The 20,055-nt window shown below is 35.8% G+C and overlaps 1 pseudogene; it reads left to right on the plus strand.

Moving 5' to 3' along the window:
* The first annotated feature begins 11,067 nt into the window (after positions 1-11,067).
* Positions 11,068-12,012, plus strand: LOC125398032 (olfactory receptor 5B12-like; annotated as a pseudogene).
* The last annotated feature ends 8,043 nt before the right edge of the window (positions 12,013-20,055 follow it).

Here is a 20,055-nt window from a genome sequence, read left to right on the forward strand (position 1 = left end):
CTCCAAGACCTTTATCTTGAAGGAATGTTGTATTTTGTGAAAAGCTTTTTCAGCATCTAATGAGCTGATGATGTAGTTTCTATTTTTCAGTTTGTTTATGTGGTGGATTACATTGACAGATTTTTGTACATTGAACCACCCCTGCATCTCTGGGATAAAGCTCACTTGATCATGGTAGATGATGGTTTTGATGTGTTCTTTGATTTGATTTGCTAGTATTTTATTTATTATTTTTGTTCATCAATGTTAATGAGTGAGTTTGATCTATAATTGTCTTTCTTAGTAATGTCTTTCTCTGGTTTGGGTATCAGGATAATTGTAGCCTCATAAGAGTTTGGCAATGTTCCGTCTGTTTCTTTCTTTTTTTTTTGAAAGTAATTTTATTAAATTATAAAAGTTTCCATATCTGCCCCTCTTCCCAACACCCTCCAACTCCCCCCACTCCCTCTCCTCCTCCCTCTTCATCCCTTAGGGCAGTCAGGGTTTCCTGCCCTGTGGGAAGATCAAGTTACTCCCCCCTCCCTCCAGGTCCAGGAAGGTGAGTATCCAAACAGACTGGATCCCCAAAATCCAGTATATGCAGAGGAAACAAGTCTCAGTGTCATAGTCAATGGCTTTTCAGAAAGACTTCGAGCCAGCCACATTCAGGGAATCCGGCCAAATTCTGAGAATCTGGTTAGATCACGACCTCGTTCAGTCCCAGTCCAACTGCCCTTGGTAAACTCTCATTAGATCTGTCCCCTTGTATCAGTGGGTGATAGCATCCCTCGCAGTCCTGATTTGCTTTTTCATTTTCTTCCTCCTTCTGCTCCTCATTTGGACCTTGGGGGGCTCCAATGTGGGTCTCCGTCTGTATCGCCGTCCTTCGCCAGATGAAGGATCTATGGTGATAAGCAAAATATTCATCAGTATGGTTATGGGCCAAGGCCGGTTCAGGCACCCTCTCCTCTGTCCAGAGAACAATCTGGGGATCTCTCCTTGGACCTGGGATCCCATATATAATCAAGTCTCCTGTAAACCCTAAAATGACTCCCTTAGTTGAAATATATTCTTCCCTGATCCCATATTCATCCTTCCTCCCTCTCCCCATCCCAGGCCACCGAGCTTTCCCCAATCCTCCCCTACTCCCTTCTCTCTAACCCTCTCCCCTTCCAACAACACTCCCACCCCCCCCCCATGCACCCGAGGTTACCTGGGACTCTTGTCTATTTCCTACCTCCTGGCGGATAGTTAAATAATCTTCATCAGGTTCATCTTCTTATTTAGCTTCTCTAGGATCACGAATAATAGGCTCAAAGACCTTTAATTGTGGTTAGAATCCAATTATGAGTGAATACATACCGTGTTCCTCTTTTTGGGTCTGGCTTACCTCACTCAGTAAAGCGTTTTCTATTTCCATCCATTTGCATGCAAAATTCAAGATGTCATTGTTTTTTACCGCTGAGTAAAACTCTAATGTGTATATGTTCCACACCTTTTTTAACCATTCTTCTATTGAGGGGCACCTAGGCTGTTTCCAGGTTCTGGCTATTACAAATAATGCTGCTATGAACATAGTAGAACAAATGCTTTTGTAGTATGTTAGGGAATCTCTTGGGTATATTCCCAAGAGTGGAATTGCTGGGTCCTGAGGAAGGTTGACTCCCAGTTTCCTGAGAAACCGCCACACTGATTTCCACAGTGGCTGCACAAGTTTGCATTCCCACCAACAATGGATGAGTGTTCCCCTCACTCCACATCCTCTCCAGCATAGGCTATCATTGGTGTTTTTGACTTTAGCTATTCTGACAGGTGTAAGATGGTATCTCAAAGTGGTTTTGATTTGCATTTCCCTGATCGCTAAGGAGGTTGAGCATGACCTTAAGTATCTTCTGGCCATTCGAAGTTCTTCTGTTGTGAATTCTCTGTTCAGTTCAGTACCCCATTTTTTAATTGGGTTAATTAGAGTTTTAGTGTCGAGTTTCTTGAGTTCTTTGTATATTTTGGAGATCAGACCTTTGTCTGATGAGGGGTTGGTGAAGATATTCTCCCAGTCAAAAGGCAGCCTTTTTGTCTTACTGACAGTGTCCTTTGCTTTACAGAAGCTTCTCAGTTTCAGTAGATCCCACTTTTTTATTGTTTCTCTTATTGTCTGTGCTACTGGGGTCCTACTTAGGAAGAGGCCTCCTGTGCCTATATCTTGTAGACTTCTTCCCACTTTCTCTTCTATCCGGTTCAAAGTGGATGTTCTGTCTGTTTCTATTGTGTGGAATAATTTGAGGAGTATTGGTATTAGTTCTTCTATGAAATTTTTGTAGAATTCTGAGCTTAAACCATCTGTCCCTTGGTGTTGGGCAATGGTCTGTATTCTGTCAATTATATTTTAAATAAACGCTAATTGGCCAGTAGCCAGGAAAAAAGTATAGGTGGGACCACCAGACAGGAAATAAAGGCAGGTCAATGAGAACAGGAGAATTCTGGGAAGAAGGAAGTTCCTTTTGCAGTCTTGATCCGGCCACAGAAAAAGCAAGATGTTACTGCCTCGCTGAATAGGGTGCCAAGTCACATGGCTAGCATAGACAAGAACAATGGGCTAATATAAGTTATAAGAGCTAATAAGAAGTCAGAGCTAACGGGCCAATCAGTTTATAACTAATGTAGACATCTTTGTGATTTCTTTGAGACTTAACAATTACAGGGAACAGGGCAGAACATAAATCCTTAGTCAACAGGTCCTGGGCTATTTTTTTTGGTTGGGAGAATTTTGATGACTGTTTTTATTTCTTCAGCAGCTATAGATCTCTTTAATTTTCTTATCTCATCTGATTTAATTTTGGTAGGTGATATTTATCCAGAAATTTGTTCATTTCCTTTAAGTTTTCCAATTTTGTGGTGTACAGGTTTTTGAAATATGACCTGATGATTCTCTGTATTTCCTCCATGTCTGTTGCTATGTCTCCCTTTTCATTTCTAATTTTGTTCATTTGAATGTTCTCTCTCTGCCTTTTGGTTAGTTTGGATAAAGGTTTGTCTATTGTGTTGATTTTCTCGAAGAACCAACTCTTTGTCTCATTGATTCTTTGTATTATTTTCTTTGTTTCTATTTTGTTGATTTCAGCTCTCCATTTGATTGTTCCTGCCATCTATTTCTTCTGGGTGAGTTTGCTTCTTTTTGTTCTAAAGTTTTCAAAGGTCTTGATTAACTAGTGTGGGATTTTTCCAGCTTCTTTATGTAGGCATTTAATGCTATAAACTTTTCTCTTAATACTGCTTTGATTGTGTCCCAAACATTTGGGTTTGTTGTGTCGTCATTTTCATTGAATTTTAGGAAGTCTATAATTTTTCCCTTTATTTCTTCTTTGACCCATTGATGATTCAGGTGAGCATTGTTTAATTTCCATGTGCTTGTGGCTTTTCTAGAATTAGTATTGCTGTTGACTTCTAGTTTTATACCATGGTGATCTGATAAGGTATATTGGGCTATTCAAATTTTTTAGTATTTGTTGAGGTTTGTTTTGTTACTGAGTATGTGGTCAATTTTTGAGAAGGTTCCACGAGGTGCTGAGAAGAAGGTATATTCTATTCTCTTTGAATGAAATATTCTATAGATATCTGTTAAGTCCATTTGAGTCATAACACCTGGTAGCTCTCTTATTTCTTTGTTCATTTTCTGCCTGACTGACCTGTTCAGTAGTGAGAGAGGATTTTTGAAGTCTCCCACTTTAGTGTGTCAGGTTTCATATATAATTTAAGCTGTAGAATTGTTTCTTTTACATTTGATGTCCTTGTATTTGAGGCATAGATGTTCAGTACTGAGATTTCTTCTTGATGGATTTTTCCTGTGACTAATATGAAATGGTCCTTCTTTGTCTCTTTTGATTGATTTTAGCCTGAAGTCTATTTTGTTAGATATTAGGATAGCTCAACCTGCTTGTTTCTTAGGTCCATTTGATTGGTATGTTTTTTCCAAACCCTTTTCTCTGAGAAGATGTTTGTCTTTGAGATTGAGATGTGTTTCTTGTATGCATAAGAAGGATGGATTCTGTTTTTGTATCCAATCTGTTAGCCTGTGCCTTTTTATAGATGAGTTGAGTCCATTTTACACTAAGGGATATTAGTGACCAGTGATTGCTATCTCTTGTTAATTTAGTTCTTTTGTTGGTGATGTTAATTTGTGCATTGTTGCCTTCTTTGGAATTTCCTACTATGAGACCATCAATTGTCTATGTTTTAGTTGGTGTAGCCACCTTGCTTGGGTTGGAGTTGTCCTTACAGTATTTTGTGTAGGGCTTGGTTTGTCTCTAGGTATTGGTTAAATATGGTTTTGTCATGGAATATCTTGTTTTGTCCATCTATGGTGATTGAAAGTTTTGCTGGATATAGTAGTCTAGGCCGGCATCCATGGTCTCTAAATGTCTGCATAACACTTGACCATGACCTTTGGGCTTTCATTGCCTTCAGTGAGAAGTCATGTGTAATTCTGATATGTCTGCCTTTATATGCTACTTGGCCTTTTTCCTTTGCAGCTCTTAATAGTCTTTCTTTACTCTGTATGTTTATGGTTTTGATTATTATGTAGCGAGAGGATTTTTTTTGATCCAGTATTTGGTATTCTGTAAGCTTTTTGTATCTTCATAGACATAGCTTTATTTTAGTTTGGGAAAGTGTTCTTCTATGATTTTGTTATTTTCTGTACATTTGTGTTGGACTTTTTTTCTGTACTTGTTGTTCTTATTTCTTAGGTTTGGTCTTTCCATAGTGTCCCATATTTCCTGGATATTCTGGGTTAAGCTTTTGTTAGATTTAATGCTTTCTTTAACTTATGTATCTATTTCTTCTATTTTGTCTTCAGCACTTGAGATTCTCTCTTCCACATCTTTTACTTTGCTGTTTATGCTTGCATTTGTGGTTGCTTGCTGTATTCTCATTATTACTGTTCCTATAATTCTCTCAGCTGTGTTTTCTTTACTGTCTCTATTTCAGTTCTCAAGTCTTGAACAGTTTCTTTCATCTGTTTGATTTTTCTTGGTTTTATTTAAGGGATTGTTGAAATCTTCCAATTTTTTTTCTCCAGTTTTTTGAGCTAATTTTTAATTTCCTCTTTAAGGAACTCAACATTCTCCTAATGATTTCCTTTAAGTCAATTTCTTCTGCTTCATGTATATTTCGTTGTTCACATCTTTCTGCTGCAGGGTAACTAGTTACTACTGTTGTCATGTTGCTCTTTGTGGTGTTTCATGTGTTCTTATTCTGTCTGCCCATCTTTTCCTCTGATTGGTGTAGTTGGAGATGTCTGTGACTCTGGTGATTAATTTTCCAGGTGCCAGTGGATCCAAGGCTCATGTGGTTGCTCCTTATTGTGCAGTCAGGACCATCATTCCAGTCACCCTGTTAGTTATTCTGTGTTCCTGGAGCTCACTTGGCATTCCTAGGATTTACTCTGCTGCTGTGGAGATTCCTGTCTCGGGCCTGCTCTGGCTTAGGTCACATGCTCAGACATGTTTCTGTAGATATTTCTGTTCTGAGTCTGCTCCCATAAAGGTCCCTGTCATGGGCCCAGTTCCACAAATTTCACTGGCACTACTGTACAACTTCAGTGGTTCAAGACTCATCCACAGCCCTGCAAAGGTTCTAGCTAAGGCCTACTCTCTTAGTGGTCCCAGAAAAACGCCCAGACCTGCGGAGCTTTCAGTTTCCAACTGATAATTAATTTATGCTCCAATCAAGATTACACTTAAAAAATCTCCAAGAAGAAGTGACCTTTAAAATTGATTATTTGAAATATTTACAGCTGAACAAAAAAGATATTGGCTAAAAACAAATATTTAGAGCATTTTAGGTGATTTCATTAACACTGGAAACTAAATACTGCTGACACCAAGAAATGACCAATTTCTGTGACCTTGTCTAGGGAAAATTACATCTCTCTTTCAAGGTTATCTTTTGTTTCCTGTAGTTCTTTGTATAGAATTGAGACTTTCTCTGGTCCACTTTAGCATGTGGGTTGTTGTCTTTGCTCAGCTCCTTTTTAAGCAGTAAAATTGATGAGACTTTATAGGTGTAACTTTTGACATTACTAAAAGGTAATCTTACATAAAGATCACTGCTCTACTGACTTTTACAACCCTTTCTGCCACCTCTGTCACAGTGTTCCCCGAGCTTATGTGTTGGAGTGTTTTGTAGATATCTCTATAACAATGAGTTTAGCATGCTAACTCTAAGGAAGCAAGCACACATACCTTGGTGTTAGCCAACAGTTCTCTAACTGAATGTAAGGCCTACTTAACAAGATAGAAACTATGCTTGTATTGGAAAAAATAGCTAACTACTCAGCACTAGTAAAATTATGTATATTTGCTAAGTGATCATGATTCCTAACAATCATCTGAACATATATTCTATACCAAAAGGCAAGTGTAGTCTTCACTCCTCATCAAAGGAACTTCTCTTTGCAACAGAGATTTCTTATAAAAAAAATCACAAACAAGCAAAATTCATAGTTGTTTGTGGATTTGGAGGACACCGAAATGGAAAATACAACCAGTGAACTTTTGTTAATGCTCTCAATACATGGTTTGATTAAGAGCTTGGATTTCTTTTGAAACTTCACTTTTGAGATGTACTCTTCATTTCATTTGATACAGCGTGCTTATGTTGGCCATCTATTACGCATGAGACATAATGAAATGTTCCCTTTCCTCAGAAAGTATTCTGACAAGATAATATAAAGAAAATTTCTATTTTCCCTTTCAGTTTTCTTTCTACTATTTCTTTTCTTATTCAGCATTATGTGTGTGTCTCTGTGCACACAATGATGCACTTTTTTAGTGATTTTTATGTATTTATTTTAAACACTGTATTAACCACCACAGATGCAGAGATCATTTCTAATTCTGGATGGTCTTGTTAACACATCTTGGCTCTGTAGTTCAAACTCTGCAGGGGTCAAAACAAGTGAGCACATCAACATTTCATCTCAAAAATTAAATAATGTCAACTAAGGGAAGAAAATATATAATGTAGACACAAAAATTTAAATTTCTATTCTTAATCTAAACATCAAATTGAAATCCTATAGTTCTTCAATACCACAAGAATTATAAAAATTACTAAAAATAATCCTGTGATCTTCATTGACAGGCTTAGCTAAATTCATGTAGAATCTTTAATCACTTACTCCCCAGTTGTGTGATATAAGGCTTGTTGAAATCCTCTTGGGGTATTTTTCCCAATAGACTTCCGTGACTGTAACAGTCTCTCCTGGTTACCAGATTTTAACATGTGAAGTCTCCATTGGCATATCACTAAAGGGAGCAGTCCAAAACAAGGGCTTTTTAATATTTGTTGTTGAACTGGCTATTAACAGTTCTCTCGAACTAACAATTAATTTTTCCCTAAATGGTTTGTTAGCAAGAGCATGTTCACTTGGGAAAAATAACAAATGAATTAATTATTAGGATAAAACAGTAATCACATGTTCAAAGTACGAGAATGATGAAGATTACTCTTTTGTTACTCTTGGGCATCCTTCAGGGCAGGTGTCCTTTGGGTTAGCTGTCTACTACTCCTTCTTATGGATGGGCATATTATGAACAATAAAAAGGTGAGATAATTTATCTAAGAAGAAAGATTAGGATACCCAGGAGTAGAGCTTGCATTTGAGGGTTCCAACGCCAAGCTCTATGTAAGACTCTGCAAAGAAAGGCATTTTCTTACTGTCAGAAACAGAATTATTAATTGAGCTGTAATTATTTGTGAAAGTGGTAGATTTACATTCTATGCTGGTCAGGTAAGAAGGCAAGACTCTGAGTCAGACCCATGACCTTCAGGAATTTGAGGACAGAAGCAGCCAGTAGAGTACAACCTGTGAGTTCAGTCATCTTTCCTTTGGGTCACCCACTGAGAGCTTAGACTTCAATGTTTTATATATTGCTATACTTTGTATCAGAGATAATCAAAGGTTGTATGCCCAAATACAGAGATAAAAATTTAATAATTACTCTATTAAATTTATGAAATTACACATATATAATATATTATACATTTATAATAAGATATAAGGCAGTTAATAGGGTACAGGTTCATGCTTCACTAAAAATGAACTTGATTGATTTTGAAATAGATATTTGAACCACTATAATATTAATTGCCATTTTTAGGAGAATTGATAATATATGTTATCTTAACCAATCCTAGAGATGATGAAAAGATCATATTGAGGTATCATTATAAAATGTTATTAAACCAGGAAATCATAGTAATATTTAATAGGAATAATATATATCAATAAATTAGAAAATAACATACTTAAAAACAAGCAATAAAATACTCAGATATAGTCCCAAAATTATAAGATACAACTATGATATAAAAAGATGTAAATCAATGCTCGATTTCTATCATAGAGACTTATCTGGTATTAGAGACAAGGCTTTTTAACCACTGAGTAAACTGAGCAATGGTAAATTACTGTTTCACAATTGTAATAAACAATAAATCACTGTGCTTTTTCTGAGTAATAGAAAATAAGAATAAAGCTCAATATCCATTGGACTCAATGCTTACTTCAGTCACACAACTCCCAACATTAGGAAATATGTATTGTGTGCTCCTGGAAATGAGGAAATCAGCAAAAGTCTTATGCTTAAGACAGAACTGTATTTATTAAGAGAATGAGAATATAGACAGCACTTGGTATTTTATGTGGCTAATTTGCTTTGACTTTTTAAATAGATATCCAAAGACAGCAGCACATTCTAAACATTTGACGATCCAACTGTTTTTAAACAAATGAAACAGAGTGGGACAGGTCATTTACTCTGAGTTGTATTTCCATTACCTACATTTATTACTTTGAATCATTTTATTTTATATCAGAATCTCTTTATAACATTCAATTAACGATCAAATAGATGTTATTGCTCAGAGAAGGCACAATAAAATGCATTAAATAAAATTAATATTTCTATGAAACTCCTAGCAATTGCAGTTATGTATTATTGTGAGACATTATGTGAGTGCTAGGAACAGAACCTACATTCTCTACATGAGCAGGTAGTGCTTGTAACCTCTGAATCAATCCTACAGCCCCTACTCAAAATTCTGAAATATTTCAGTAAAAGATGTTTACAATAAAAAGCAAATTCAAACTTTATTTGTAAACACTCTTGATTTACAAAAGAAGAAATTTCATAAAAGGCATAATATAAGCCTAACTAAATTATTTATAAAATTTGTAACATCAGTGAAAATGGGTTTTTAAATTTTTACATTTCTAAAAATTCAAAACTAACTTCTAATGTGACAGAAAATGTGTTTTTATCTTTCTCGGTGTGGGTTGCCACACTTGGAATAATTGCTTCCAGCTTCTTCCCTTACCAGCAAATTTTATACTTTTATTTCTTTTGTGCTTTTTCTTACCAATGGAATCTCATATGCTGAGAACAGGGAGATAATCATACAGCAGAAAGATTCTCCTATACTTTAAATCTTAAAAATAAAGTCATTTGTTGAATGTATATATTACCCATATTTTATGAGTCCACTAAAATATAGATATGTAAGTTTATAACCATGATGACTAAAACATAAAAGGATTCTTGTACTTTGCTCAACTGTAGTGGATATCCACATACAAAGAGATAAGGACTGCATAAAAAATGAGAAAGGGATGTATACAGAATAGAAGGAGAAAGGAGTATAGTAAGAATCGTAATGAAATTTTGTCACCAGACTTACAGTTTTAATTTGTCTAGACGCTCCAACTTGTATATTGACCATTCTGAAATCAAGATGTACCAAGACACTTGACTGGATCACAATGTACAAAAGTTATGTAATTCAAATTTGGATTATAATTTTATCCAATAAAATGTTGATGGGAATATTTGTGGTTAAGCCTCATAACCACAAAACAAGTTCATGGACATTATTGAAAGCAGAGCTGTCTTATTATCCTGATGTTTCTGAACTGGAGACAAAGTCAGGCCAGGAACGAAGGACATCCAGATATGAAAGTAAAATTTGTTTATTGTGATTAAGAAACTTTTATTGTATATATTGAAAATTTTTAGAATATAATTTACTGTTTTCTCTATGTGGTAAATGGAACATCCTGTGTATCTTACTCTATGATGAGAAAAATTAAAGTTAAATTCATTCCCTTAAATATTGTCATTATATAAAATATCCTTTTTACATAACATAGATAGAAATTAGAGTAAAATAACATCTTACAATATTTCTGAAAGGATTTCTGATGTAAATACTTATATGCTACCAAAGTTGCTAAGTTGAAATCCTAATCTCCATGTTGATGATATTCTAAAGCAGAGTGATTGGAAGGTGTATATGCAGTGAGAGAAAGCCTCATGTGGCTGTAGTTAGCTTCCCTATGACAGAAACTTCCAAGAGATAACACCTTCCAGCAAGAATGCACAGTAGACCTGAAGCAGTCTACAAAACAGGAAGTGAGGCATCAAGACAAACCACTGTTCCACAGCCTGCACAACACTGAGAAATAAGATTGTGGTGTTTAGACTCTGTCTACAGCGAATAACATTACCTTAGCACTTCAAAGCAAACAGCTTGATTAAACACACCAGAGAAATGCTGAAAATGGAACAAAACATAACAAAAACTTATAAAATGAATAAAAGGAACATATTAAATGGTGTTACATTATATTGTGTGACATAGCATGTTAAATGAGACTAGTTAAGTGATAAAACTAATTTATGCTAGTTTTTGAGAGTTCAAATACAGACTTTGATATTTCCAGATAGCAATTAATGCGATGTTCTTATATGAAGATCACCATCTCCCCTATATTAAATGTAGACAGCGTGGTATGACTACATTCTGATACATCTCTTGGAATGCAGTGGGATCTTATGTCACTTAATTTAATTAACTCTATTAATCAAAACTTGGATGTTACTCCCATGGCTTGCTTAGGTCAGAATTCAGGAGGAACATCTGCACTGAGAGATATGGCATGAAGAAGACAAGCAGAGGAATCACCAGTCTCCCCTCATGTCTCATTCTGATCTTCTTTCTCTTTGCTGCAGGGAAGCCACCTAATTCCTAATGGAGAACAGTACAGAGGTGACTGAGTTCATTCTTGCAGGCTTAACAGATGACCCAGAGCTCCAGATCCCTCTCTTCATTGTCTTTCTTCTCATCTATCTCTGCACCGTGCTTGGGAACGTGGGAATGACAGGACTGATTCTGCTAGACTCACACCTCCACACTCCCATGTACCTTTTCCTCAGTCACCTGTCTTTGGTAGACTTTGGTTATTCTTCAGCTATTACTCCCAAAGTAATGTCAGGTCTTATTTCAACAGATAAAATCATATCCCACAATGCTTGTGGCACCCAATTCTTCTTCTTTGTGGGATTTATAACCACAGAAAGTTTCCTCCTGGCTGCCATGGCTTATGACCGCTATGCAGCAGTGTGTAAGCCCCTGCATTACACCACCATCATGACGTCAAACACATGTGCCTGTCTGACCATAAGCTCCTATGTCTGTGGCTTCCTGAATTCTTCTATCCACACTGGGAACATCTTTAAGCTTTCCTTCTGCAAGTTCAATGTGATAGACCACTTTTTCTGTGATGTCCCTCCTCTGCTTGCCCTCTCATGCTCAGACACCTCTGTCAGTGAGATGATGGTTTTCTTTGTGGTGGGCTTCAATGTTCTCTTCTCTATTATAGTCATTTCGATATCCTATCTATATATATTTATCACTATTCTGAGTATACAATCATCTGAAGGACGCCAGAAGGCCTTTTCCACCTGTGCTTCCCACCTCACTGCAGTCTCTATCTTCTATGGAACAATCATCTTCATGTACTTACAGCCCAGCTCCAGTCACTCCATGGGCACTGACAAGGTGGCATCTGTGTTCTACACCATGATTATTCCTATGCTGAACCCTCTTGTCTACAGCCTGAGAAACAAATAAGTCAAGAGTGCATTCAGAAAAGCTATGGGGACTGCAAAATCTTCTGTAACATTCATATTTTAGCTTCACATCAAATTGACAATAAAACATCTTCACTCGCTTTCTAAATATAAAGTATATAGAATATAAAATAGTGGCTAACAAGACCATATAGTTCTAATTATTTAAATAATTTTTCAGGAAGTTGTGAAGTTTAAAGATGAAAATACTTCAAAAAAGAGTGCTAAAACCAAAGAATTAGAAGTAAAGTAGATTTAGTAAACATCTTTTTTGAATGAATATGGTCACATCCTCTATCTCATGTTCAGACATGCATAAACACTCATTGTGCATATATGTACTCCATACACATCTCTCTTTCATGAGAAACCCTTTGAGAAATCTTTACCAGGTATATAAATGACCATGATTAGTATCTAGAACATAAAAAGAAAATAAATAACTCAACTAAAAATCTAGGCATGGAAATAAACAGAGAATTCTCAAAAGAAATACAAATTGCTATTGGTTGCTCTTCAAGTGTTCAAATTCTGAAACATAACTATATTTTGAAATTTATTCTTACTCCTGCTGAAAAGGTTAAGAATGTGCCACTGTTTATTCTATGCTTTCACATGAGTTCAAATATAGAGATGACATCCTGGTGATTCCTCAAATGATTATCTTTAGTTACTATATAACTTAGCAACTTCACTCATAGACTGGAGAAAAAACCCATATAGTGGCACAAATATGATCAAGAATGTTCATAGAATCATTAGCAAAAGTAGTAAAAATAATGAGAAGAACTGATGAAGGGATTTTTTAATATGGCTGTATTAGTCAAATTCCACTATAACATAATTCTTTAGATGGCCAAATTTATAAGAAAGGTTTAACACATAGAGTTGATGGTTTCAGTCCATAGTATACCATTGTTTTTCTTTCAGCTTGTGTCAGGAGAGTGTAATAGAGAAAACCTATTAACCTCTAGGTTAATAATAAAAAGCAGTAGGAAAAGGTGATCCTGGGTTCTATAAGAAAACAGGCTGAACAAATCATGGAAAGCAAGAAAATAAACAACATCCTTTCATGACTTTTCCAACAGTCACTGTCTAAGGATTCTTGCAGTAAATTCCAGGCCTGACTTCCCTCAACAATAAAATATACATTGTATGCTGAAATAAGCACCTTTCTCTTCAAAATAAGCAAAAGTTAACAAATGTTGACATCAATGAAGGAAAATAAAAATACTTTTTCATTGAGTAAAAATTGGTGTAGTCACTATGGACATCAGTACAAAAGTTCCTCCTAAAGCTAGAAATAGATCTACTGTGTGAACCTGATATACTTATTCTGACATATTTCCTAAGGACTCTGTAATCTACTACAAAGATACTTGCTCACCCATGTTAGATACTACTCTGTTCAGTATTAGGATATGGAAACAGCATAGATGCTCATCAAACACACACACACACGCATACATATACATATACATATATATTCACCTGTGAGGTGAATATTATTCACCTGTGAGGAAAAATAATTTTTTTCATGTCAGAGGAAATGATAGGGCCAAAAATGATCATTATAAGTTATCCACAAATAAAAACATTGAATGTTCACTTTCATATACAGATTCTTTATTAAAACATTATTTTTAAGGCTGGGCGGTGGTGGCGCATGCCTTTAATCCCAGCACTTGGGAGGCAGAGGTAGGTGGATCTCTGTGAGTTCGAGGCCAGCCTGGTCTACAAGAGCTAGTTCCAGGACAGGCACCAAAAACTACAGAGAAACCCTTTCTTAAAAATAAAAAAAAACAAAAAAGTATTATTTTTAATTAGTTATGTATTTTATTCAACTCCACTCCTTTCCTCTCCTCTTCCCTCTACCATCTCTCATGATCCCCTGCTTTCAATTTACTCAGGAGATCTTGTCTTTTTCTACTTCCCATGTAGATTACATCCATATATGTCCCTCTTAGGGTCCTCTTTGTTTTCTAGGTTTCTGGGATTGTGAATTGTAAGCTGGTTTTTCATTTCTTTATGTATAAAAGCCACTTACGAATGAGTATATATTTGTCTTTCTGATTTGGGTTTGCCTCACTCAACATGATGTTGGCTAGATCCATCTATTTGCCAAAAAAATTCAAGATGACATTATTTTTCTCACTTTGTAGCTCTTCATTGTGAAATGTACCAAATTTTCCTCATCCATTCTTCAGTCAAGGGGCATTTAGGTTGTTTTCAGGTCTTGCTATGACAAATAATGCAACTATTCACATAATTGATCACATATCCTTGAGGTATGAATGAACATCCTCTGAGTATATACCCAAAAGTGATATTGCTGGACCTTGAAGTAGGTTGTTTCTTAATTTTCTAGGAAAACACTACACTGATATGCAAAGGGATGGTAGCAGTTTGCACTCCCACTAACAATGGAGGAGTATTCCCTTTACCACACAACCTCTCCAGCATAAGTTGTCATCAGTGATTTTGATCTTGGTCATTCTTATAGGTGTAAGATGGAATCTCAAAGTTGTATGATTTGCATTTCTCCAATGACTAAGGATGTTGAACATTTTTTAGTGTCTCACAACCATTTTAGATTCATCTGTTGATAGTTCTCTGTTTAATTCTGTACTCCATTTTTATTGGATTATTTGGGGATTTTTGATGACCAGAATTTTCATTCTTTGTGTATATTGGAGATAAGACCTATGCCCAATGTGGGGTTGGTGAAGATCTTTTTCCATTTGTAGGCTGCTATTTTATCCTGTTGACCATGTCCTTTGCTTTAAAGAAGATTCTCAGTTTCAGAAGGTACCATTTGTTAATTGTTTCTTTCAGTGTTTGTGCTACTTGGGTTATATTTAGGAAGTGGGTTCCTGGTCCAATGCATTCAAGTGTGCTTCCCACTTTCTCTTCTAGAGGTTCAGTGTGGTTGGCTTTATGTCGAGGTCTTTGATCCACTGGACTTGAGTTTTGTTCATGGAGATAGATAAGGATCTATTTTTATTATTTTGTATGTTGATCCACCACCATTTGTTGAATATTCTTTCTTTTGTGATTTCATAGTTTTTCTTCTTTTTCAAAAATCAGGTGTTTGTAGATGTGTGAATTGATATCTGGGTCCTCTATTCAGTTTCACTGATCCTCCTGTCTGTTCTTATGCCAATACCAGACTGTTTTTAGTACTCTAGTTCTGTAGTAAAGTTTGAAGTCAGGAATTGTGAAGCCTCCAGAAGTTCCTTTATTGTACAGGATTGTTTTGGCTATCCTGGGTTTTTTGTTTTTCCATATGAAATTGAGTATTGTTCTTCTGAGGTCTGTGAAGAATTTTGCTGGGATTTTTATGGGCATTGCATTGAATCTGTAGATTGCTTTTGGTAAGATTGCCATTTTTACTATGTTAATCTACCTACCCAAGAGCATGAAAGATTTATCCACATTCTGGTGTCTTCTTCAAATTCTTTCTTAAGATATTTAAAGTTCTTGTCATAAAGAACTTCCACATACTTAGTTAAAATTACTCTGAGATATTTTATGTTATTTGTGGCTATGGTGAAGGGTGATGTTTCTCTAATTTCTTGTCTTATTGCTCTAGCTAAAACTTCAATTACCATTTTAAATAGATATGGAGAGAGTGGTAAACTTTGTCTTGTTCCTGATTTCAGTGGTATCGCTTTGAGCTTCTCTTCATTTGGTTTGACATTGACTGTTGACTTGCTGTATACTGCCTTAATTATGCATAAGTATTTTCTTTGTATCCCTGTTTCTCTAAGACATTTATCATCAAGGGATGTTGTATTTTGTTGAAGGCTTTTTCAGCATCTAATTAGATGATCATGGATATTTTTTCAGTTTGTTTATGTGGTGGATACATTGAGAGGTGTTTTTTGTTTGTTTATTTGTTTTGTTTTTTTTTTTAATATTGAACCATCCTGGCATCTCTGGGATGAAGCTGATTTCATCAAGATGGATGATTTTTATATGTTCTGTTGTAGAAATTCCTACCACTAGAAGACTTTAAGTAACCCACCCACTTGGGCATGCCCTGCTATATTTATATTCCATGTAAGGCATGCATCCAGCCTTTTTTCCCGTGACTAATATGAAATGTCCTTCTTTGTCTTTTTGATTGATTTTGGTTTGAAGTCTGTTTTGTTAGATACTAGGATAGCTATACCGACTTGTTTCTTAGGTACATTTGATTTGAAAATTTTTTTCACAGCCCTTTAGTCTGAGGCAATCTGTCTTTGAGTTTGAGGTGTGTTTCTTGTATGCAACAGAAATATGGATTCTATTTTCATTACCAATCTGCTAGCCAGTGTCTTTTTGTAGATAAGTTGAGTCCATTTATATTAAGGATATTAATGACCAGTGACTGCTAGTTCCTATTAATTTAGTTTTCATTGTTGGTGATATTATAATGTGTTTTTTCCTCTTCTTTGTGATTTTCTTCTGTGAGATCATCTATTGTCTGTGTTTTTGTGGATGTAGTTAACTTCCTTGGGTTGGAGATTTCCTTCTAGTACTTTGTGTAGGACTAAATTTGTGGCTACGTATTGTTTACATCTGGTTCTGTCAAGAATGCCTTTTTTTGTCCATCTATGGTGGCTGAAAGTTTTGTTGGGTATAGTACTCTAGGCTGCCATCCATGGTCTCTTAATGTCTGTATAACACTTAACCAGGATCTTCTTGCTTTCAATGTTTCCATTGAGAAGTTGGGTCTCTAGGAAGACTTGTAGCCTGTGGTTACCCACCTACTGGGCCATGGCCTCTTATACTATATACACAGATGCAGAACCTGTGTATGTCCCCTTTTCTTTCTTCCTCCTTTTCACCTGCTGCTCATTTGGATTGTTGGATTGTGGGAGATCTCTGTCCACTGTTCAAGCAGAGAATTCTGATTTGTGAGTTTAACCCTAAATAAATAACAATCTATTTCTGATTTCTGAGCTAGTGTGGAATTTCTTTCACTTGTCCATTTGTCACCTGGTTCAATCATCATTTGGTGCCCACATGGATTTAAACTCCACGGTCACCCAGATAGGCTTGCTTTTGCTTAAGTTTTGTTTTGTTTTGTTTTGTTTTGTTTTGTTTTGTTTTTTTGAAGAATCCCCATCACAATGGAGGTTGCTGCGTGTGGTGACTTGGAAACTACTTCCCAAGCACACATACACATGACCACTGCTTCCCCAGGGTGGAGCAATTTCTTGCCATGTGGCGACTAGTGCAGATCCAAGTTTCTGCTCCCTACCTCTAGATTCTGGGTTTCTTGCTCTGTGTATGGAGTTGATTTAATTGCTTTTAATTTGTCAAGCAACACATATTTCTCAGTACTTAACCAGTACCAAGGCAGAAACTAAAGCAGCCCAGGACCAATCCCTGTCACTGGTTGCATTGTTTCCAGTCATGACTCTGCAACCATGCCATCTGCTGGACAATAATGATTGCTGTTTACCGGATTGTATAAAAGGTAATGGCAGATTTTTTTTTTTTTTACCAATGAAACCTTTAGTACCTTTTTTGCTAATACTATGGAATGTATTATGTGAGGCTTATATGACTATGGGGATACCTCAATTTATTTGTTATTAGGTTTCAATTTTCTTCTCCATATTCTATCATTAAGAAAGAATATGGCATTTTTAGGAATGATGCAATCTTTACAGACTAATAATGACAGGATTAAATTATCAAAAATCAGAGGTTATCTGAGAAAATTAATACTATGACAGACAAAATTGAATCCATATCTAAGGTTAAAGGAAGTTATCTGAAAGGATTCATACTGTTAAATTTGGCAATTACAAGTTGTCAAAAAGTTATAACAAACTGACAGAAAAAAGTATCTCCAAGATGGCAATCTACATGATATTCAAGTAAAGCCCAAGGAGATGTTAGCATTAATAGAGAAAATTCAAACTTTGGAATCACAGGTGCAGAATGAGGAGCAGAGACTTAAGTGCATAAAATATAGATAGGAGATTCTATCAATTACCTAGGTTATAAAATAGGTTTGCAGAAAATTAGGACACAAAAGGCACAAATTAGGAGAGACTGGTTACAGACTCTTAATGAATTTCAAGATTGTTAGGAGACATTTCCAGTCTATGGCCAGCTGTTTGAATTACACCTGATCTAATCATTCATTTGAACAAAGCCTTAGATGGTGATAAAGATTTGAACAGTCCCAGAGAATTACCAGCTGAAGCAGAAAAGGAATTGACTATTATTGAGGAAAAATTACAGGAGGCACATGTGGATAGGGTGAATCCAAATCCTAATTGTATTCTAGACATATTGCCTTCCAGAATTTCTCCTACAGGAGTTTTAACGCAAAGGGATGATATTATTTTAGAATGGATATTTTTACCACATACACCAATAAAATTTAAAACCTTATGTGTAAAAAGTTTCTGAATTAATTATAAAAGGTAAAATGAGACTTCATCAATTAGCAGGTGGTAGTAAAAGGAGCAGTGGGCTGCGTTCTGCCACTCAGCTCCTGGCTAGCTTTAAACCTGTAATAATTGCATAGAAACTATTCATTTAAATACTGCTTGGCCCATTATTTCTATCCTTTTATTGGCTAACTCTCTCATATTGATTAACCCATTTCTATTAACCTGTATTTCACCACAATGTAGTGGCTTACCAGGAAAGATTCAGCATGTCTGACCTGGCAGCTGGCTCCATGGTGGCTCTCCCTAAATCCTTTCTCTCAGCATTCTGTTCGGTCTACTCCACCTATCTAAGCTGCTGTACTATCAAAAGGCCAAGGCAGTTTCTTTATTTGACCCTGAAAATAGCACATAGACAGAAGGCCCTCCTACCCCAGCAGGTATAGACCCAGCAAAATTATAGTGTCTTTCACTCTTGATGAAACAAAAACGTTATGGGAAAACAATAAAACATGGCAAAGAGCTTGTGCTAATTTTGGGGTGGGAAAGATTAATAGCAACTATTCCAAAAGCGATAGGCTTAACCTTATAAAGAGAACTTCTCGGATTCTTCCCCGAATTGTACATGATGCTCAAATAACTGAAGCCTGTGCATTTTATACTGATGCAAATAAATCAGGGAGGGAAGGTTACAAATCAGAAGAGTTAAGTAATGTAGAACAAAGTTCTTATAATTATGTCCAGAAGGCAGAATTATATGCTATTCTCATAGTGTTAAAGGATTGTAAAGAATCTCTTAATGTAGTTACTGATCCACAATATGCAGAAAGATTTATATTGAAATTGCTGAATTTATACCAGATGACACAGAATTGACTCCATTATTTATCCAGGTGCAAAATATAATCAGAAATAGACTGTTTCCTATATACATAACACACATCTGATCCCAAATGGGTCTGCCATGTCCTCTAGCACAAGGTAATGCAAAAATTGATCAATTATTGATTTGATATGTATTTCAGGCCTCAGAATTTTATTAAAAAACATCATGTCATCAGCAAAGGTTTAAAGAAAGAGTTTTCTATTACATGGTAACAGGCTAAGGAAATTATAAAGAGATGTGCTACTTGCTTTTCTATAACCCAAACACTGCTACCTGCAGGGATTGACCCAAAGGGTACTCAAAGAAATGAAATCTGGCAGATGGAGGTGTTCTACTTTGCAGAATTTGGAAAATTTAAATATGTACACCACATCATTGACACTTATTCAGGTTTTCAGTGGGCAACTGCTTTTAGCTCGGAAAAGACCGATTCAATAATCACATATTTATTAGAAGTTATGGTCATCATGATTATACCTGCACAAATAAAAACAGATAATGGTCCAGGATGTGTCTCTAGGAAAATGAAATGCCTTTTTGCTTTTTATACTATTAAGCATGTTACAGTTATACCACACAATCCTACAGGTCAAGCAGTTATAGAAAGATCAAATCAAACTAGAAAGGATATGTTAAACAAACAAAAAGGAGTGGAAAATGTGCCCAGAAATATATTACAAAATGCTCTATTAACCTTGAATTTTCTTAATGCTAATGAAAAAGGGACAACAGCAGCAGAAAGATATTGTATAATGGAAAAGTCTTCTGAATTAAGGCAATCAGTTTATTTCAAGGATGTGCTGACCTCACAATGGAAGCTAGGTGA

This window comes from Myodes glareolus, chromosome 7 (genome assembly GCF_982192425.1).
Source record: "Myodes glareolus chromosome 7, mMyoGla1.1, whole genome shotgun sequence".
NCBI lineage: Eukaryota > Metazoa > Chordata > Mammalia > Rodentia > Cricetidae > Myodes > Myodes glareolus.